The 13,099-nt window shown below is 55.2% G+C and overlaps 1 protein-coding gene and 1 non-coding gene across 2 annotated transcripts in view; both read right to left on the bottom strand.

The window, feature by feature from the left end:
* ANO1 (anoctamin 1) overlaps positions 1-13,099 on the bottom strand; it is a 139,231-nt gene that overhangs the window by 90,120 nt on the left and 36,012 nt on the right. The window lies entirely within an intron of this gene.
* Positions 10,500-10,584, bottom strand: TRNAR-CCG (transfer RNA arginine (anticodon CCG)). The gene has a single exon. It is a non-coding gene; the product is annotated as a tRNA-Arg (tRNA).

Below are 13,099 nucleotides of genomic sequence, written 5' to 3'. Positions count from 1 at the left end.
CCCACTGAGCCACCCAGGAGCCCCAAACACGAGGATGTTTATAAATAAAATGTTTATTTATTTATTTATTTAATTTATTATTTTTTTTAAATTTTTTTTTTTCAACGTTTTTTATTTTATTTTTGGGACAGAGAGAGACAGAGCACGAACGGGGGAGGGGCAGAGAGAGAGGGAGACACACAGAATCGGAAACAGGCTCCAGGCTCAAGCCATCAGCCCAGAGCCTGATGTGGGGCTCGAACTCACGGACCGCGAGATCGTGACCTGGCTGAAGTCGGACGCTCAACCGACTGCGCCACCCAGGCGCCCCGAATGTTTATTTATTTTTGAGAGAAAGAGACACAGTGTGAGCGGGAGAGGGGCAGAGAGAGGGAGACAGAATCCAAAACAGGCTCCAGGCTCCGAGCCGTCAGCACAGAGCCCGACGCGGGGCTTGAACTCACGAGCTGCGAGATCACGACCTGAGCCGAAGTCGGACGCTCAACCGACCGAGCCACCCAGGTGCCCCAAACACAAGGATTTTTAATGATGTACGTTGGCACTTTCTTTTCACCAGCAAGGGTGACCCCTGCAGAGCAACGTCCTTGGGGACGAGGGTGACCGACATGGGCAATGCTGGTTGTTAGCCCGGGCGCGGGCCACAGACTGGCCTCCCTCGGGCCTCGGGACGGCCTTTCCTTGCTTCTGGGCCCTTCTGCACGTTCGTCGGGGTGGGCGGGCGCTTCCTCACTGAACTATAAGGGGGTGGCCCTGGGGTCCTCTGACCCTCTGTGGCCTGGAAGGTCACAATGGTGGCCTGGCCTGCATCCGTGCTCCTGGACGGATTTAAAAGTCCTCGGGGGAGCAGCAGGCTTGGCAGCCACCAGGGGGAAGGCCAAAGTCAGGGCGCCCCTGCCACCCCGCCCTGAATCACTTGACACACAGCAGGTGCTCCAAGAGCCTGGGAGACACTGGCCCAGGAGGGTTCCAGAAGCGTTAAGTCCTTTGGGACGGAACTTCCCCGAGAATCCCGCCAAGTCCCCATACGCCTTCAGGGCGACCTTGGGCAAATTCCCTTGGCTCTGGGGTCCCTGTTTCTCCCTGGCTCCCACTAACAGGCTGTTGGGATGGCGGGAAGGGACCCAAGACACCCAGCACAGGCCCCACACGTGACGCAAGCTTCGCGCCCGGACCCCGCTGGTCAGGGCTGTGACGACGCGGGCGGAGCTCCGCGCCTGGCCGTCTGCTCGTGACAGCCGCCGATCGTCACAATTGTCTCGGATCCGGAGGGGCCTGAACGGAAGAGCACTCAGCCGCCCGGGACCTGCCTCTCGGCCACCAGTCACAGCCACCCACTGGATGCCTCCGCGTGCCCGGCCGCTGTGCCCCTGCGCCCGCAGGGCCGACACCCCAGCGCGGGAGGCCAAGAGGAAGCAGGAGCGTCAGCGGGCCGCCGTGGCGACGGGGACGTAGGGATGGTCGTGCGGCCCCTCTGGGGCCACTGAGCTCAGCTCCACTGAGCAGAGGCCACAGCAGGAGCCAGCCCTGAGGGAGGGCGTCCGGCAGGGAGAGGGGGGCCAGGCTGCAGGGGCTCTGACCCTGCTGGGCTGGAGAGGAGCTTAGAGGTGGGGGTTCAGCAGGCCGTGCTGAAGTTTCAGCCAAGGGCCCCCAACAATGCGCGAGGCCTCCTCTGATGATGGCGAACCGAGATCTCAAAGATCCCAGAGGCGGCTGATTGTCCGCGGGGCAGCCCTGCCTGTCTCGGAGGGAATCTGCTCCACAAAAGCAGCTGCTTCCACGCGTGGGCCCCACACCGTGGCTCCTTCACAGGAAGGACCTCACAGACTGGAGTCAGCCGTCCTGTGCTCCGTGCGTCCCTTCCTTGCCCAGCCCGGCAGCCCCCAGCTCTCTCCGCACCCTGTCCTCGGTTATGCCACAAATCACCCTGCACCCCCCTGGGACCACCCTGGGCCCCTTTGTCCCGCAGCATGGGTAGTTCGCAGACTCAGCCGGGACTCAGGGTGAGCGGCTCGCGTGTATGAGTGCCCGGGCTCTGCGGGAGGCCCTCCATCCTTAACCCCGGTTTCCTGTAACCACCCCAGATGTCTACATTGCAGCACTAAGCTTTTCACTGGCCCCGAGAGCAACCATGCTGCGAAGAGGGCCAACTACCAATCAAATTCATACTAAGGTGTAAATGACTTTCCCCTCCCAAATCATTTTAGTAGGTGAACAGGGCAACCGGCCACAGGCCCACAGATTCGTGGGGATGAGGGATGTGAAGAAAGGGAAAGAACTTTCCACAGCAAAGGGACAGGGAAGGAGGAACAGGGACAAGGAAAACTGTTGTTTCTTGCTGGGCTGGCCTGGACGAGCTCAGGCCTTCGCTGCCCAGGGCCTTGACTTTGGCCGCCAGCACGAGCAGGGAAGGGGCCAGCATCTGTCTGATCCCCAGGGGGGAGATTTTAAAGTTCATCCTAGTCCAGGGTGTCCATCTGAAAAGCTTCTCCACTGCAAAAATAGAACCAAGAACAAAGGAGAAAAATGGTTCAGAGAAACAAAGGGCAACATGGGGACTGAGAAACCTGTTTTTCAGATAAGCATCTGGCCTTTGGAGAAGTTTTCCTTCTCGTCTGTGGGGCTGAGGCCAGGGAACCAGCACGGGGGGGAGGGGGGCATGGGGTTCTTCCCGATAGTCGGCGCCTGTGGGCAGACCCGGGCCCCAGCTCCCCGGGCACAGGCTGCGAGGCCCCACGGACCTGCCCCTGCGGGCTGAGGCTCCAGCCCCATCAACCCGATGCAGGGAGCCCTGGAGGCAGGAGGGAGGACCCTGGGTGGTATTTCATCAGTGTCCCCCACCCTCTCCACGAGCCATGACCCTGCCAGTGTGCCAGGAGAACCCCTCGGCCGTACCCACCGTGGAAACAGCCTCTGCAGTGGGGCAGGTCGGGGGGGAGTGAAGCTTTTTGCTTCCACATTGAGAAAAGAAAAAAAAAGGAATCGAAGAAGAGAAGAGAAGGGAAAGAAACCGGCAGGGGCGGGGCGGGGGGGCGACTCCAGCTGGCTCACGGAGGGAACAAAGGCTGGTGGGGAAAGCCCGAGACGCCGGCCCAGAGCCAGGCAAGGTCCTACCTTTGTCTCGGGGGGGTGGGGGGGGCTGGTTTTGATTCATCAAAAAATGACCAAAAGAAGGGACAAACGGGGCTCTGGGGCAGCCGGTGGGTGGGTGAGGGTCACAACGTGCTCTAAGGTGACGGCAGTCTCCTCACGGATGCCAAGAAGACAGCGCTGAGACCTCGGGAAGGCTGGACTTCCAGGGAAGTGTAATGCCCCGGTGATAAGACCCACGTTAGCATAAATGCGTTGTCGTCTTGAAGAAAGGCAGAAATCGCTCGGCTAAAACGCCCGCTCTTGCTGCAAGGCGGCTGGTCGCCAGACCACGCCGGGAGCTGGGTCTGCCGTGGGACCGGGGACTGGGCGCCGGGAGCTGGGTCCGCTCTCGGACGGAATGCTTCCCTTCCCTCCCTGCCTTCTTTCAACGAGCACAGAGCGAGTGCCAGCACCCTGGAGCCGACGGCACTTTCCTGCCCCAGCAAAGTTCAGCGTCTCGGCCAATGTTTACCGAGCGAAGGTCTGGGTAGTCACTGCTTTAGAAAATGCCAGATGGAAGTCTTCACGTTCAGAGATTTCAACCGCTCCGAGGGGCTCGGAGGGCAGCTGCGGTTGGGGCGCCCCCTAATCTCAGGACGAGGGACATGCACACAGGTGACCATGATGCCGCTGGACCAGTAACCCCTTATCGATCGGGCACAGAGCCCACGGATGCCCCGAGGAGGGGCTGCTGCACAAGGCTGGTCCGGGGCTCTCTGCATCTTTATTAAGAAAAGAAGTCGTTATTCTCAGACTGCCTGTGGCTACACTCCCTATGGCTCCTCCTCCCAGGAAGTCTATGAAATACACAGCAGGGGCATCTTTAGACCATTTTGCAGGTAAGAAAATCGAGGCCCGCGCACAGATGCAGGGGCTTGCTCAAGGTCACGGTGTTGGAAGCAAGAGAGGGGGGGTCTCTCCCCTACCTACTTGACCCCGGGGGGCAGGCTCTTCCTCTGCTGTTGGTCTGAAGTCCCACCTCCGCCCGGCCCTCTGCGCCTACACCCCTCGAAGGCATACGGGGGCCCGCAGGAGCCAGCTTTTACGATGCATAACGGGGAGCCCGCTTCGGGCCATGGCAGAGCGTGACCGTGTCAGAGGAGCCTTTCTGCCAAGAGCAGCTACAGAAGCTGGATACAAGCAAAAACGGAAACAGAAGGGCCCGAGTGTTGGGAGGGCCCGGAGGGCGGCCGAGGCAGACAGGACTCGGGGGCTGAGACCCCAGAGAGAAGGGGACCCCCGAGAAATGGGTCCAACACTCTGCTCAGCTGGTCAGACAGCTGCAGGTGCAAAGACTGACCAGGCTGAGAAACAGCGGACGTGGCAGCCGGTCGGAGACCCCAGCAGGTCCCCTGACGCTGGGGACACAAAATCCAGGGCCCATCAGGAGGCGGGGGGCCTCGTAAACTTACCGGCTCTCAATCGAGCCTGGAAAATGTACGTTCCCAGAGCCCAGCCTCCCCGAATCAGGACATCTAGCCGCATGTCCTCTGCAGCCCTGAGAGAAATGAGCGGACATGCCCACCAAAGACACAAAAATCCTCTCTGGAAGAGGCGAGCGTCTGCCAGGGCTGCCCCCTTTTCACACACAGCATCCAAGTTGTCGAGGAAAATTCCAGCAGGTGCCAGGAGGAAGGGTCAAATAGTTAAAACTCAAGCAAAACACACACACACACAGACACTCCCATGACAACAGAAATGGTCCAACGGCAGCCCCAGGTGTTGGGGGTTATCAGACACGGGTGTTAACCTGCTGCAGAAAACGAGGAGAGTGTCATAGAAGGGCTGGAATCTGCAAAGGGCATCAGAGACTCTGAAACCCCAAAGGAGAATTCAGAAGGGGGATAGAGCAGCAAACTGCAGAGCGGACGAGGTCCGTGTACGGAGAGGTGGGCCAGTAGGAAATACTCGGCTTGGAGCAGAGGGGCAGGAAGGGATGCGAAACAGAAAAGACTGTGAGAGACTCACCCGTTTTGGGGACCACACAGCCAGAGGGGGCGGGGGAAGCCCTGTGTTGAAAAGATCAATCATAAGGCCAATGGCTGACTTTCCCACAGAAAACGGTGGGGCGTTAAAAGGGCATAATTGAATTGCTGGGAAAAACCACCACCCGCTTCGGGTTCTGTATGGAAAGATCTTTCAAAAATGAAGGTGAAAGAGATTTTTCAGACGAAGAAAATCTAAGGGGACTCACTGCCCAGGCCTGAGCTAAGGGAAACAGCAAAGGGAGTTTTTCAGGCGGAAGGGAGATAACTCCAAATACAAGCAAAACAGATGGATGCTGGGAAGGGCAAACGTGTGGGCAAACCACTGCTTAAGCCAGAATGACAACGTCCCGTGGGATTAAGATATAAATAGAATTAATCCCTGACAGAAATGAAACAAAAGGGAAGAGGGCTACATGAAGGGAAAGGCGTTTAAGTTTCTCCTGGGCTCAAGAGTGGCGAAAGTGCTATTTTAAGGCAGACTCTAAAATGCCAGGATGCGTTTCATAATTTCCGGCACAACCTCTTGAAGCGAAATAAAGGAATGTACAGTTAACCAGCTAATCAAAGAACAACTGGAATTAAATAAGAATTTATTGATCAAAGAGGAGGCTAAGAAGAAAAGGCCCCCAAAACCAAACAGGACAAACAGAAAACAAAGAGTAAGGCAGTGGGTGCAAATCCAGACACATACATCGATAATTATATTAAGTATAAATGGACTAAATACTCCAATCAAACGACAACGTCATCAGGCTAGATTTTTTTAAAACTTCAGCTCTGTACTATTTACAGAGGACACACTTTGGTATGAAGACCCCAGATGCTCACACGTTGAAAAACGGGAGAAATACAGGCCACACGAGCATGATCAAAATGAAGCGGGTGCCACTGTCCACTACGGAAGAAGCTGGATTTCAAAGCGAGACGCGAGATGTCTTCCTAGAGACCAAAAGGGATGCTTCGTAACATAAATCAACTCAGCAGAAAGATGTAGCAACTGTAGAGTATGTAAGTTAATCTCACACTACGGGAAACCACAGCTGGCAGAGCTGAAATGAGAAATCAATCCTCAGTCACCGGGAGATTTTTTTAAGGCTTTCGGCAGAGCGAAGTCTCCATCGGAACTACCGAGTACGGACTTTCCAAGGGCCCCCGGGCCATGTGCCTCAAGGGCCTGGGCTGGGCTGGGCCACAAAGACAGTCTCGAGACGTGTTGAAGTGAACTCCTGTCCTCTGGGAGCAGCGGAAGCAAACAGAGACCAAAAATAATACATGGCTAAAAAAATGCACACTAGGGGCACCTGGGGGGGCTCAGTCCGTGAAGCATCCGGCTTCGGCTCAGGTCACGATCTCACAGATCACAAGTTCGAGCCCCGCGTCGGGCTCTGCGCCGACAGCTCGGAGCCTGGATCCTGCTTCGGATTCTGTGTCCCTCTCTCTCTGCCCCTCCCCCGCTTGCACTCTGTCTCTCTCTCTCTGGAAAATAAAGATTTAACACAAATAAAAGTGTTTCCTTAAAAGAGCCACTCCCAGCGGCCCCGTATGCACATGACGTGGTGACTGCCACCATCACTCCACAGAGAAAGGCTACTTAAAACCTGGAGAGACCCCACTATGTAGTCACCGGAACGTGGAGGGCAAAGCAAAACAGAACAAAGCACTCAAACCTCACAACCCACACGTGGGGGATGGGGCGGCTCATGCCTGTCCGCGGAAGCCCTGCCAGGACGACCACGTTGGAAAGCTGGTGGCAAGGACCGAAGGGGCACACGAGCGTGTCCTCGGCCCTGCGGCACCTCTCCCAGGCGGGGGCCCCGTGCAAGGGCGTGCACAAGTTCACCCGGAGACCGGCTCATTGCTAATCACAGCCCCAGCTGGAAACAACGTCGACGGGCTCAGCAGGAGAAGGGGCGGCGGTGGACGGTCCTCTCTGCTTCTCAGCCATGTGGGCCTTGTCTATCCTCCTGAGCACTTCTGGACAACCCCCTCCGGCTCCCCCTAACCCCGCTGGCACCCCCATCTTACAGATGAGGACAGCGAGGTCAGAGGTGTGAATGAACCTGCCGGGGGCCATGCATGCAGCCGTGAATGCACCGGAAGATTCAAGCCCAGGTCTCCCGGCTACAAACACCTCGTCCCTTCTGCCTTTCCAAAGTTCGCCGACCCTGAGGGGAGGCCAAAGAGCCGTGACCCCCAGGCGTACGTTAATTTGAGTACCAACCTTCTGTAAGGCACCCTTGGGTCCCGATGGGACTGATGTTCCGGGTGTGGGGAAGGTGCAGGCGTGGGCCTCGCCCCGAGGAGAGTCCCGGGAGAGAGGACTCAGGCCCACAGTGGCCGGGCAGCGATTTCCCCGCAAGGAGTCAGGTGGGCACTGAGGCACCTTGCGGGTGGGGGGCAGGGGCCGAGGTCAGCGGAGAAAGGGGAGGAGCACCGGGGTTGGGGAGAGTCAAAGAAGGCTCTGGAAGGAGACAGGGGGCTGGGCTCGGGGCTGACGAGGGACCGGAGGGGGGGGGGGGTCTGTGAGGGGCGAGTAGGAGCCAAGGCCCCCCGATGCCAACAGCCCTGCCACGTCACCAGCCTCCACAGTTCAGACCCCGTCTGCCTGTCACAGGCGCAGAAACAGCTGCCCGATCACAGCAGCTATGGGCTCGCGCGTCAGGCTAGCTTTGTCACGATGCGGCCTCACCCCACGAGGGGTACTGGCTTCCAGTTTAAGGGACCGGGTCCAGGAGGAAAATCTCCAGGTAACATTCAAGAGACTTCCCCAGAACGCAGTCTGTCCTCTGCAGGGATGGCTTGATCTCACCTCAACGCACCCAGGGGCCGTATCTGCTCCTTAAAACACAGATGCACGGACGTTTGTAGAGGACTAGGGCGGGCACATCATTCACTCACTCATTCACTGATTCATTCACTCATCCATCCATCCGTCCATCCACCCATTCACTTCCTGGACAAGTTCTATCATTGCATTTTGGCTTTTGTCTGATGAGGTAAATGCAACACAAATGTTTTAACGATCTAGCCCCAGGGCCCATAACAACACCCGGAACATAGTAGGTGCTCAAAGCACGACCTGCTGATTGAATGAACAAACCACCATTTATTTGACACCACCTAGGTGGCAGGTGTTTCACGTCACACCCGCTATTTTGGTCATCTTCGAGAAAACCTTTAGGCGGGGACTGTTTCCCCCACCTGCCGGATGAGTGACCGAGGCAGAGAGAGGCGAGGTAACTTGGCCAACCAAGCGCACCGGGCTGTCAGGAGCCGGGTCAGGGCTCAAAACCGCCAAGCCAGAGTTCCAAGCCAAGAGGCCCCCGGGACACCTGCTGCTTCCGCTGGTGACATAGGCAGGGGTGGGAAGGCACAGGCAGTGGAGGCTGAGGTCTCGGTCTTACTTCACGCGCATCATGGCTTTCTCTGCTGAGCTGGGCTTTGGCCCCTTTTGAACCTCGGACCTCCACCTCCTGGGTGTCTCAGCCAGCTCCCGACCTGAGCCACCAGAAATCAGTCAGAGGCCATCGCCAGTGGCAATTGCTGTGAAAAGCAGTGGCAGTTCAGGAAGAAAACATCCTGCTCGTCCGGGAAGCATATGCCCAGGTGTTCACCCAGGACACACATAAAAACACGAAGAAACAAGGCAGAGCCCTGCACATTCGAGTAGAACCTGTTTCCTCTGGCAAGCACAGCGCCCAGAATCCCGTCGGCCCACTTTCTGGTGGCGGTGAGGCCCCAGGTTTATCATTTCCTGGTGAGCAGAAGCCAAGTGACAATTGGGAGAGGTCTAGCAGGTGCCACACAGCACCTAGTGGCCGGAGAGGTTAACTGCGTTTCCCTCTTCCCACCTGGTGGGGGATGGGGGGGGAGGTGGGGGGAAGAGGAGGGAGGGAGCGAGAACCCAGGACAAGGTTTATTTCAAAGCTTGGATTTCCTGAGCTCCACTCTCACACCTAATCAATAAACCACACCCCCACTCATTGCCTCACCTCAAAAACTTGATTATACACGAGCAGAGGGGACTTCCGTAACCATTTTGGAAACGAGATGGGGGAGAAAAGAACATCCACGAATATTAAAGGAAAAAAAACCACACGCCCCGTGAACCTTAAACTTTAGTCAACCTTAAAAGACGCTACAACATCTAATAGATTGATACGGTTTATGGAAACTAGATAGATGATCAAACAGGAAAATGTTTACTATGTTTCAAAAATTCGAATCACCAGTTCATCCACTGGGTAAATGTTTATCTCAAAGTTCAGGGGCAAAGTTAAACTGTTGAAATAAAATGGAATTAAGCGTTAATATTTTGTTTTACTTTGAGTACAGATGGACGACAAAAATAATAGCTCATAAAACGGAAAGTTTCTATTTTCACCAAAATATTTGGAAAAGTTATTTTATTCTTAATTTGGACACCTAGATTCAATGTAACTTCTGCTATGGAGGTCCTCAGCTGAATCCTGTGAGCTACAGTATCTGGAAACTGGCTGGGGTTATTATTTAAAACATTCATTCCACGGAGATACAATTTATTTCTAAAAGTGTCATTCCGGCCAGAAACTGCCTGTAAACGCAGGCTTGTAAAATCCTAGCGGCTCCAGGGGAAATTCCCTGCGTCTTTTTATTTGGCGGTAAGTCAGGTGACAAAGCACAGCCCTTGTGAGCCTGCACACCTAGGGCGGCCCTCCGACTGTGTCCAGTCCCTCCCGCCTTCCTGGTGGAGACGTTTTGTCTTCTGGAGCTTTTGTTGACGACGATGACGGGTTTACACGCAACCCTCAAAGTCATTTCCAAGGGGGTCACGGGGATGCCGAATGACAAAGGTCATTAGAATTCGAACCAGTGCATAGAAAATTTTGTCTCCTCTCTTTGTTTTCGGCTGAGACGACAGTCTTCAGAGACCCAAAAAGTAAACAGAAGTTATTCTTAGTAGAAGGTCCTTCTCTGGTCTATTTTCTCTGCCCCCACTGCAGAGCCGGGGCTCTTTTGACCGGGTTTCTGCCTTCTTAGCGCGCTGTGAAATCGAGGCCTCTCCCACGCTGGCCTTCTCTCTCCTGGTTTTTCATAAGGTTGCTTTTGTTGCTGTTGTTTCTGGGATAGTTTCAGATTTACAGAAAAATCGAGAAGGTGGTACAGGGTTCCCCAAATGTCCGGCGTCTAGCTGCCCCTCTTATTAACATCTTACATCTGGGGGTACACTTGCTCTGGTTAATGAACCCATTTCGATATGCTATTATTATTATTATTATTTTAAATGCTTATTTATTTTTGAGAGAGAGAGAGAGAGAGAGAGAGAGAGAGTGCGAGCTGGGGAGGGGCAGCGAGAGAGGGGGGGACAGAGGATCCCAAGCAGGTTCCCCACTGACAGCACGGAGCCCAACGCGGGGATCGAACCCACACACCGTGAGATCGTGACCTGAGCCGGAGTCAGACGCCCAACCGACTGAGCCACCCGGGCGCCCCGATACATTATTACTGAACAGAGTGCGCACTTTCTTCAGATTGTCTTAGTTTTCACTTAACGTCCATTTTCTATTCCAGAATCCCATCGAGGGCATCGCATGACATCGTTATTCTTTTCTGAGGCTCTGGTGGCCTCATCTCTGGCCAGCCCGTCCAGCGCAACGAGATGGTCCTTTCCTACTCCGGGACCTGGGATCAGCCAGCTCTCACGGGACCCCAGGCGGGTCCTCTATCTCAATTTGCCGCCCTCCTGGAAAAGCTGGAGATCACAACGAGCCACGTCGTGTTGGCATCTGACCTGCTTTTGTGACATCCGCAGCCTTTCCTCTGTGTTGTTTTGCCCGGGGAAGTTCTGCTAAGCCCTCTGGAATCCAGAGGTCCCCGGCTGCAGGCCCTGTTAAAAGTGTTCCTGGGGATGGCCTCTGGGGTGCCTGTCAGGTGACAACCAGCTACTGTGTGTGTCACGCTTACGCTTGGCCTGCCCACGCCTGAACAAACAAAAGGAGCCTCGCAAAACCTCGTCACAGGGGCCCACAGGTGCTTTCGCGTCATTTCAAAGCACAGAAGGTTGGCACAGCAGGTGGCCCGCACCGGCCGTTTTCCGGGGAAGCCGATGACTTCCACGTCGTTCTCGTGTCTTCCCGGTTATTTGTCACGCCTTTCGCATCCATTTAGCTCTCGGGCTCTTCCGCCTGGCGGCCTAGCTGGCCTGTGGGCCATTGGCCGTGATCTGGGAACCGAACTCCCCATCCCTCTCCTGAACCTGGTTTCTGAACGGTCGTCAGAGGAGACGTCACAAAGTGCAGAGCAAGAAAAGACAGGACGGCCGGGGAGGGAGCGCCGCCTTCTCTCCAGGGGCCAGTCCCCGAATGAACAAGTCTTACCGCCTCGCACCCCTGTACCTCCGGATATCTGCAGCACACCTGTAGGAGCCCCCTTTCCAGTCTGAACCAGCGGGCATCCAGCTCTGCTCCTTGTAGGGCGAGCCTAGAACATCAACAGGTGTAGGGACAGGGAGGTGGAAAGCATAGAGCTTCCCTTAAAACTCCCACTCGCGAGGGGCGCCTGGGGGGCTCTGTCGGTGGGGCGTCCGACTTCGGCTCAGGTCACGATCTCGCGGTCTGTGATTTCGAGCCCCGCATCCGGGTCTGTGCTGACAGCTCAGAGCCTGGAGCCCGCTTCGGATTCTGGGTCTCCCTCTCTCTCTCTCTGCCCCTCCCCCGCTTGTGCTCTGTCTCTCTCTCTCTCTCTCTCTCTCTAAAAAAAAAAATGAATAAACATTAAAACAAACAAAAAAAAAGCTGCATCCATTGGTTGGTGTTGGAACACCTGCCCAGGGAGCCCGGCCTGGAATGTTTGCTGGTGATCGTTGGTGTCCCCATCACGACATTTTGGGGCCAGGGCGAGACTGCTGAAGCTTTTGCTCGAAAAGAGCCTCATTCTTCAGATTTGCCCTCTTCCTGCAGGAACACAGCTTTCCAGCCGGCACCAGGAGCCGGATCTGGACCTCATGGTTGTGAGGTCGAGCCCCATGTCCACTCTGAGTGTGGAGCCTGCTTGGGATTCTCTCTACGTCCCCCCTTCCCCACTCACGCACGTGCCTCCTGCCTAGTCTCCCTTCAGATACGATCTCACCGCTTCACGTATCGTTTCAGAACCTCGTAGCCACATACTTTCACACAGTCCTCCCGTGCTCCGTGTGTCTTTATCCAACTATTACTATTCTTTTTTGCGATACCAATCAATTATCTTATAAGGAGATGTAAAAAATAAGAAAATGCTCCAATGTTCACCCACATACTGGTTATTTGCTTTTATTTTTTCTTAACGTTTATTTATTTTTGAGAGAGAGAGAGACAGAGGATGAGTGGGGGAGGGGCAGAGAGACAGAGAGACACTGAATCCGAGGCGGGCTCCAGGCTCCGAGCCGTCAGCCAAGAGCCCGACGCAGGGCTCGAACCCACGAACCGTGAGATCGTGACCTGAGCCGAAGTCGGACGCCCCACCGATGGAGCCACCCAGGCGCCCCTGGTTATCATTTATTTTTTAATCACCGTACTTTCCATCCCTGTGTGTCCTTCTGAATTTCATGTTTTCATTTTCCTTCTGCTTGAGGAACTTCCTCGTGGAACAGGTTTGCTTTCGTTATTCCGAGAACATCTGTCTTTCACCTTCACGCCGAGATACGTCGTTGCTGGATGAAAACCGTAGGTTGGAATTTCTCCCAATGCTTCAAGACGTCGCCCCTCTGTCTCCTGAACGCACGTGTTTTGGGTCAAGTCTGCTACGTGCCCACCTGGGGCCTCCCCTCTGGCTGCATTTAAGGTGCTCTCATCACCTGTGTTCAGCAGTCTGATGACGATGTGCCTTTGTGTGTTTTCTTCACGTTTCTCCTGCTTGGGGTTTATTAACCTTCTAAATCTGTGGGCTTGTAGTCCACACTCATAATGGAAAATTCCTGGTCACTATTTCTTCGAAAGCTTTCTCTGTCCCCTCTCCCTCCATTTCTT

Source organism: Neofelis nebulosa, chromosome 10 (assembly GCF_028018385.1).
Source record: "Neofelis nebulosa isolate mNeoNeb1 chromosome 10, mNeoNeb1.pri, whole genome shotgun sequence".
Taxonomy (NCBI): Eukaryota; Metazoa; Chordata; class Mammalia; order Carnivora; family Felidae; genus Neofelis; species Neofelis nebulosa.
Note: the sequence above shows the minus strand (reverse complement) of the source record. Positions and strands in the feature narration are given on the sequence as shown.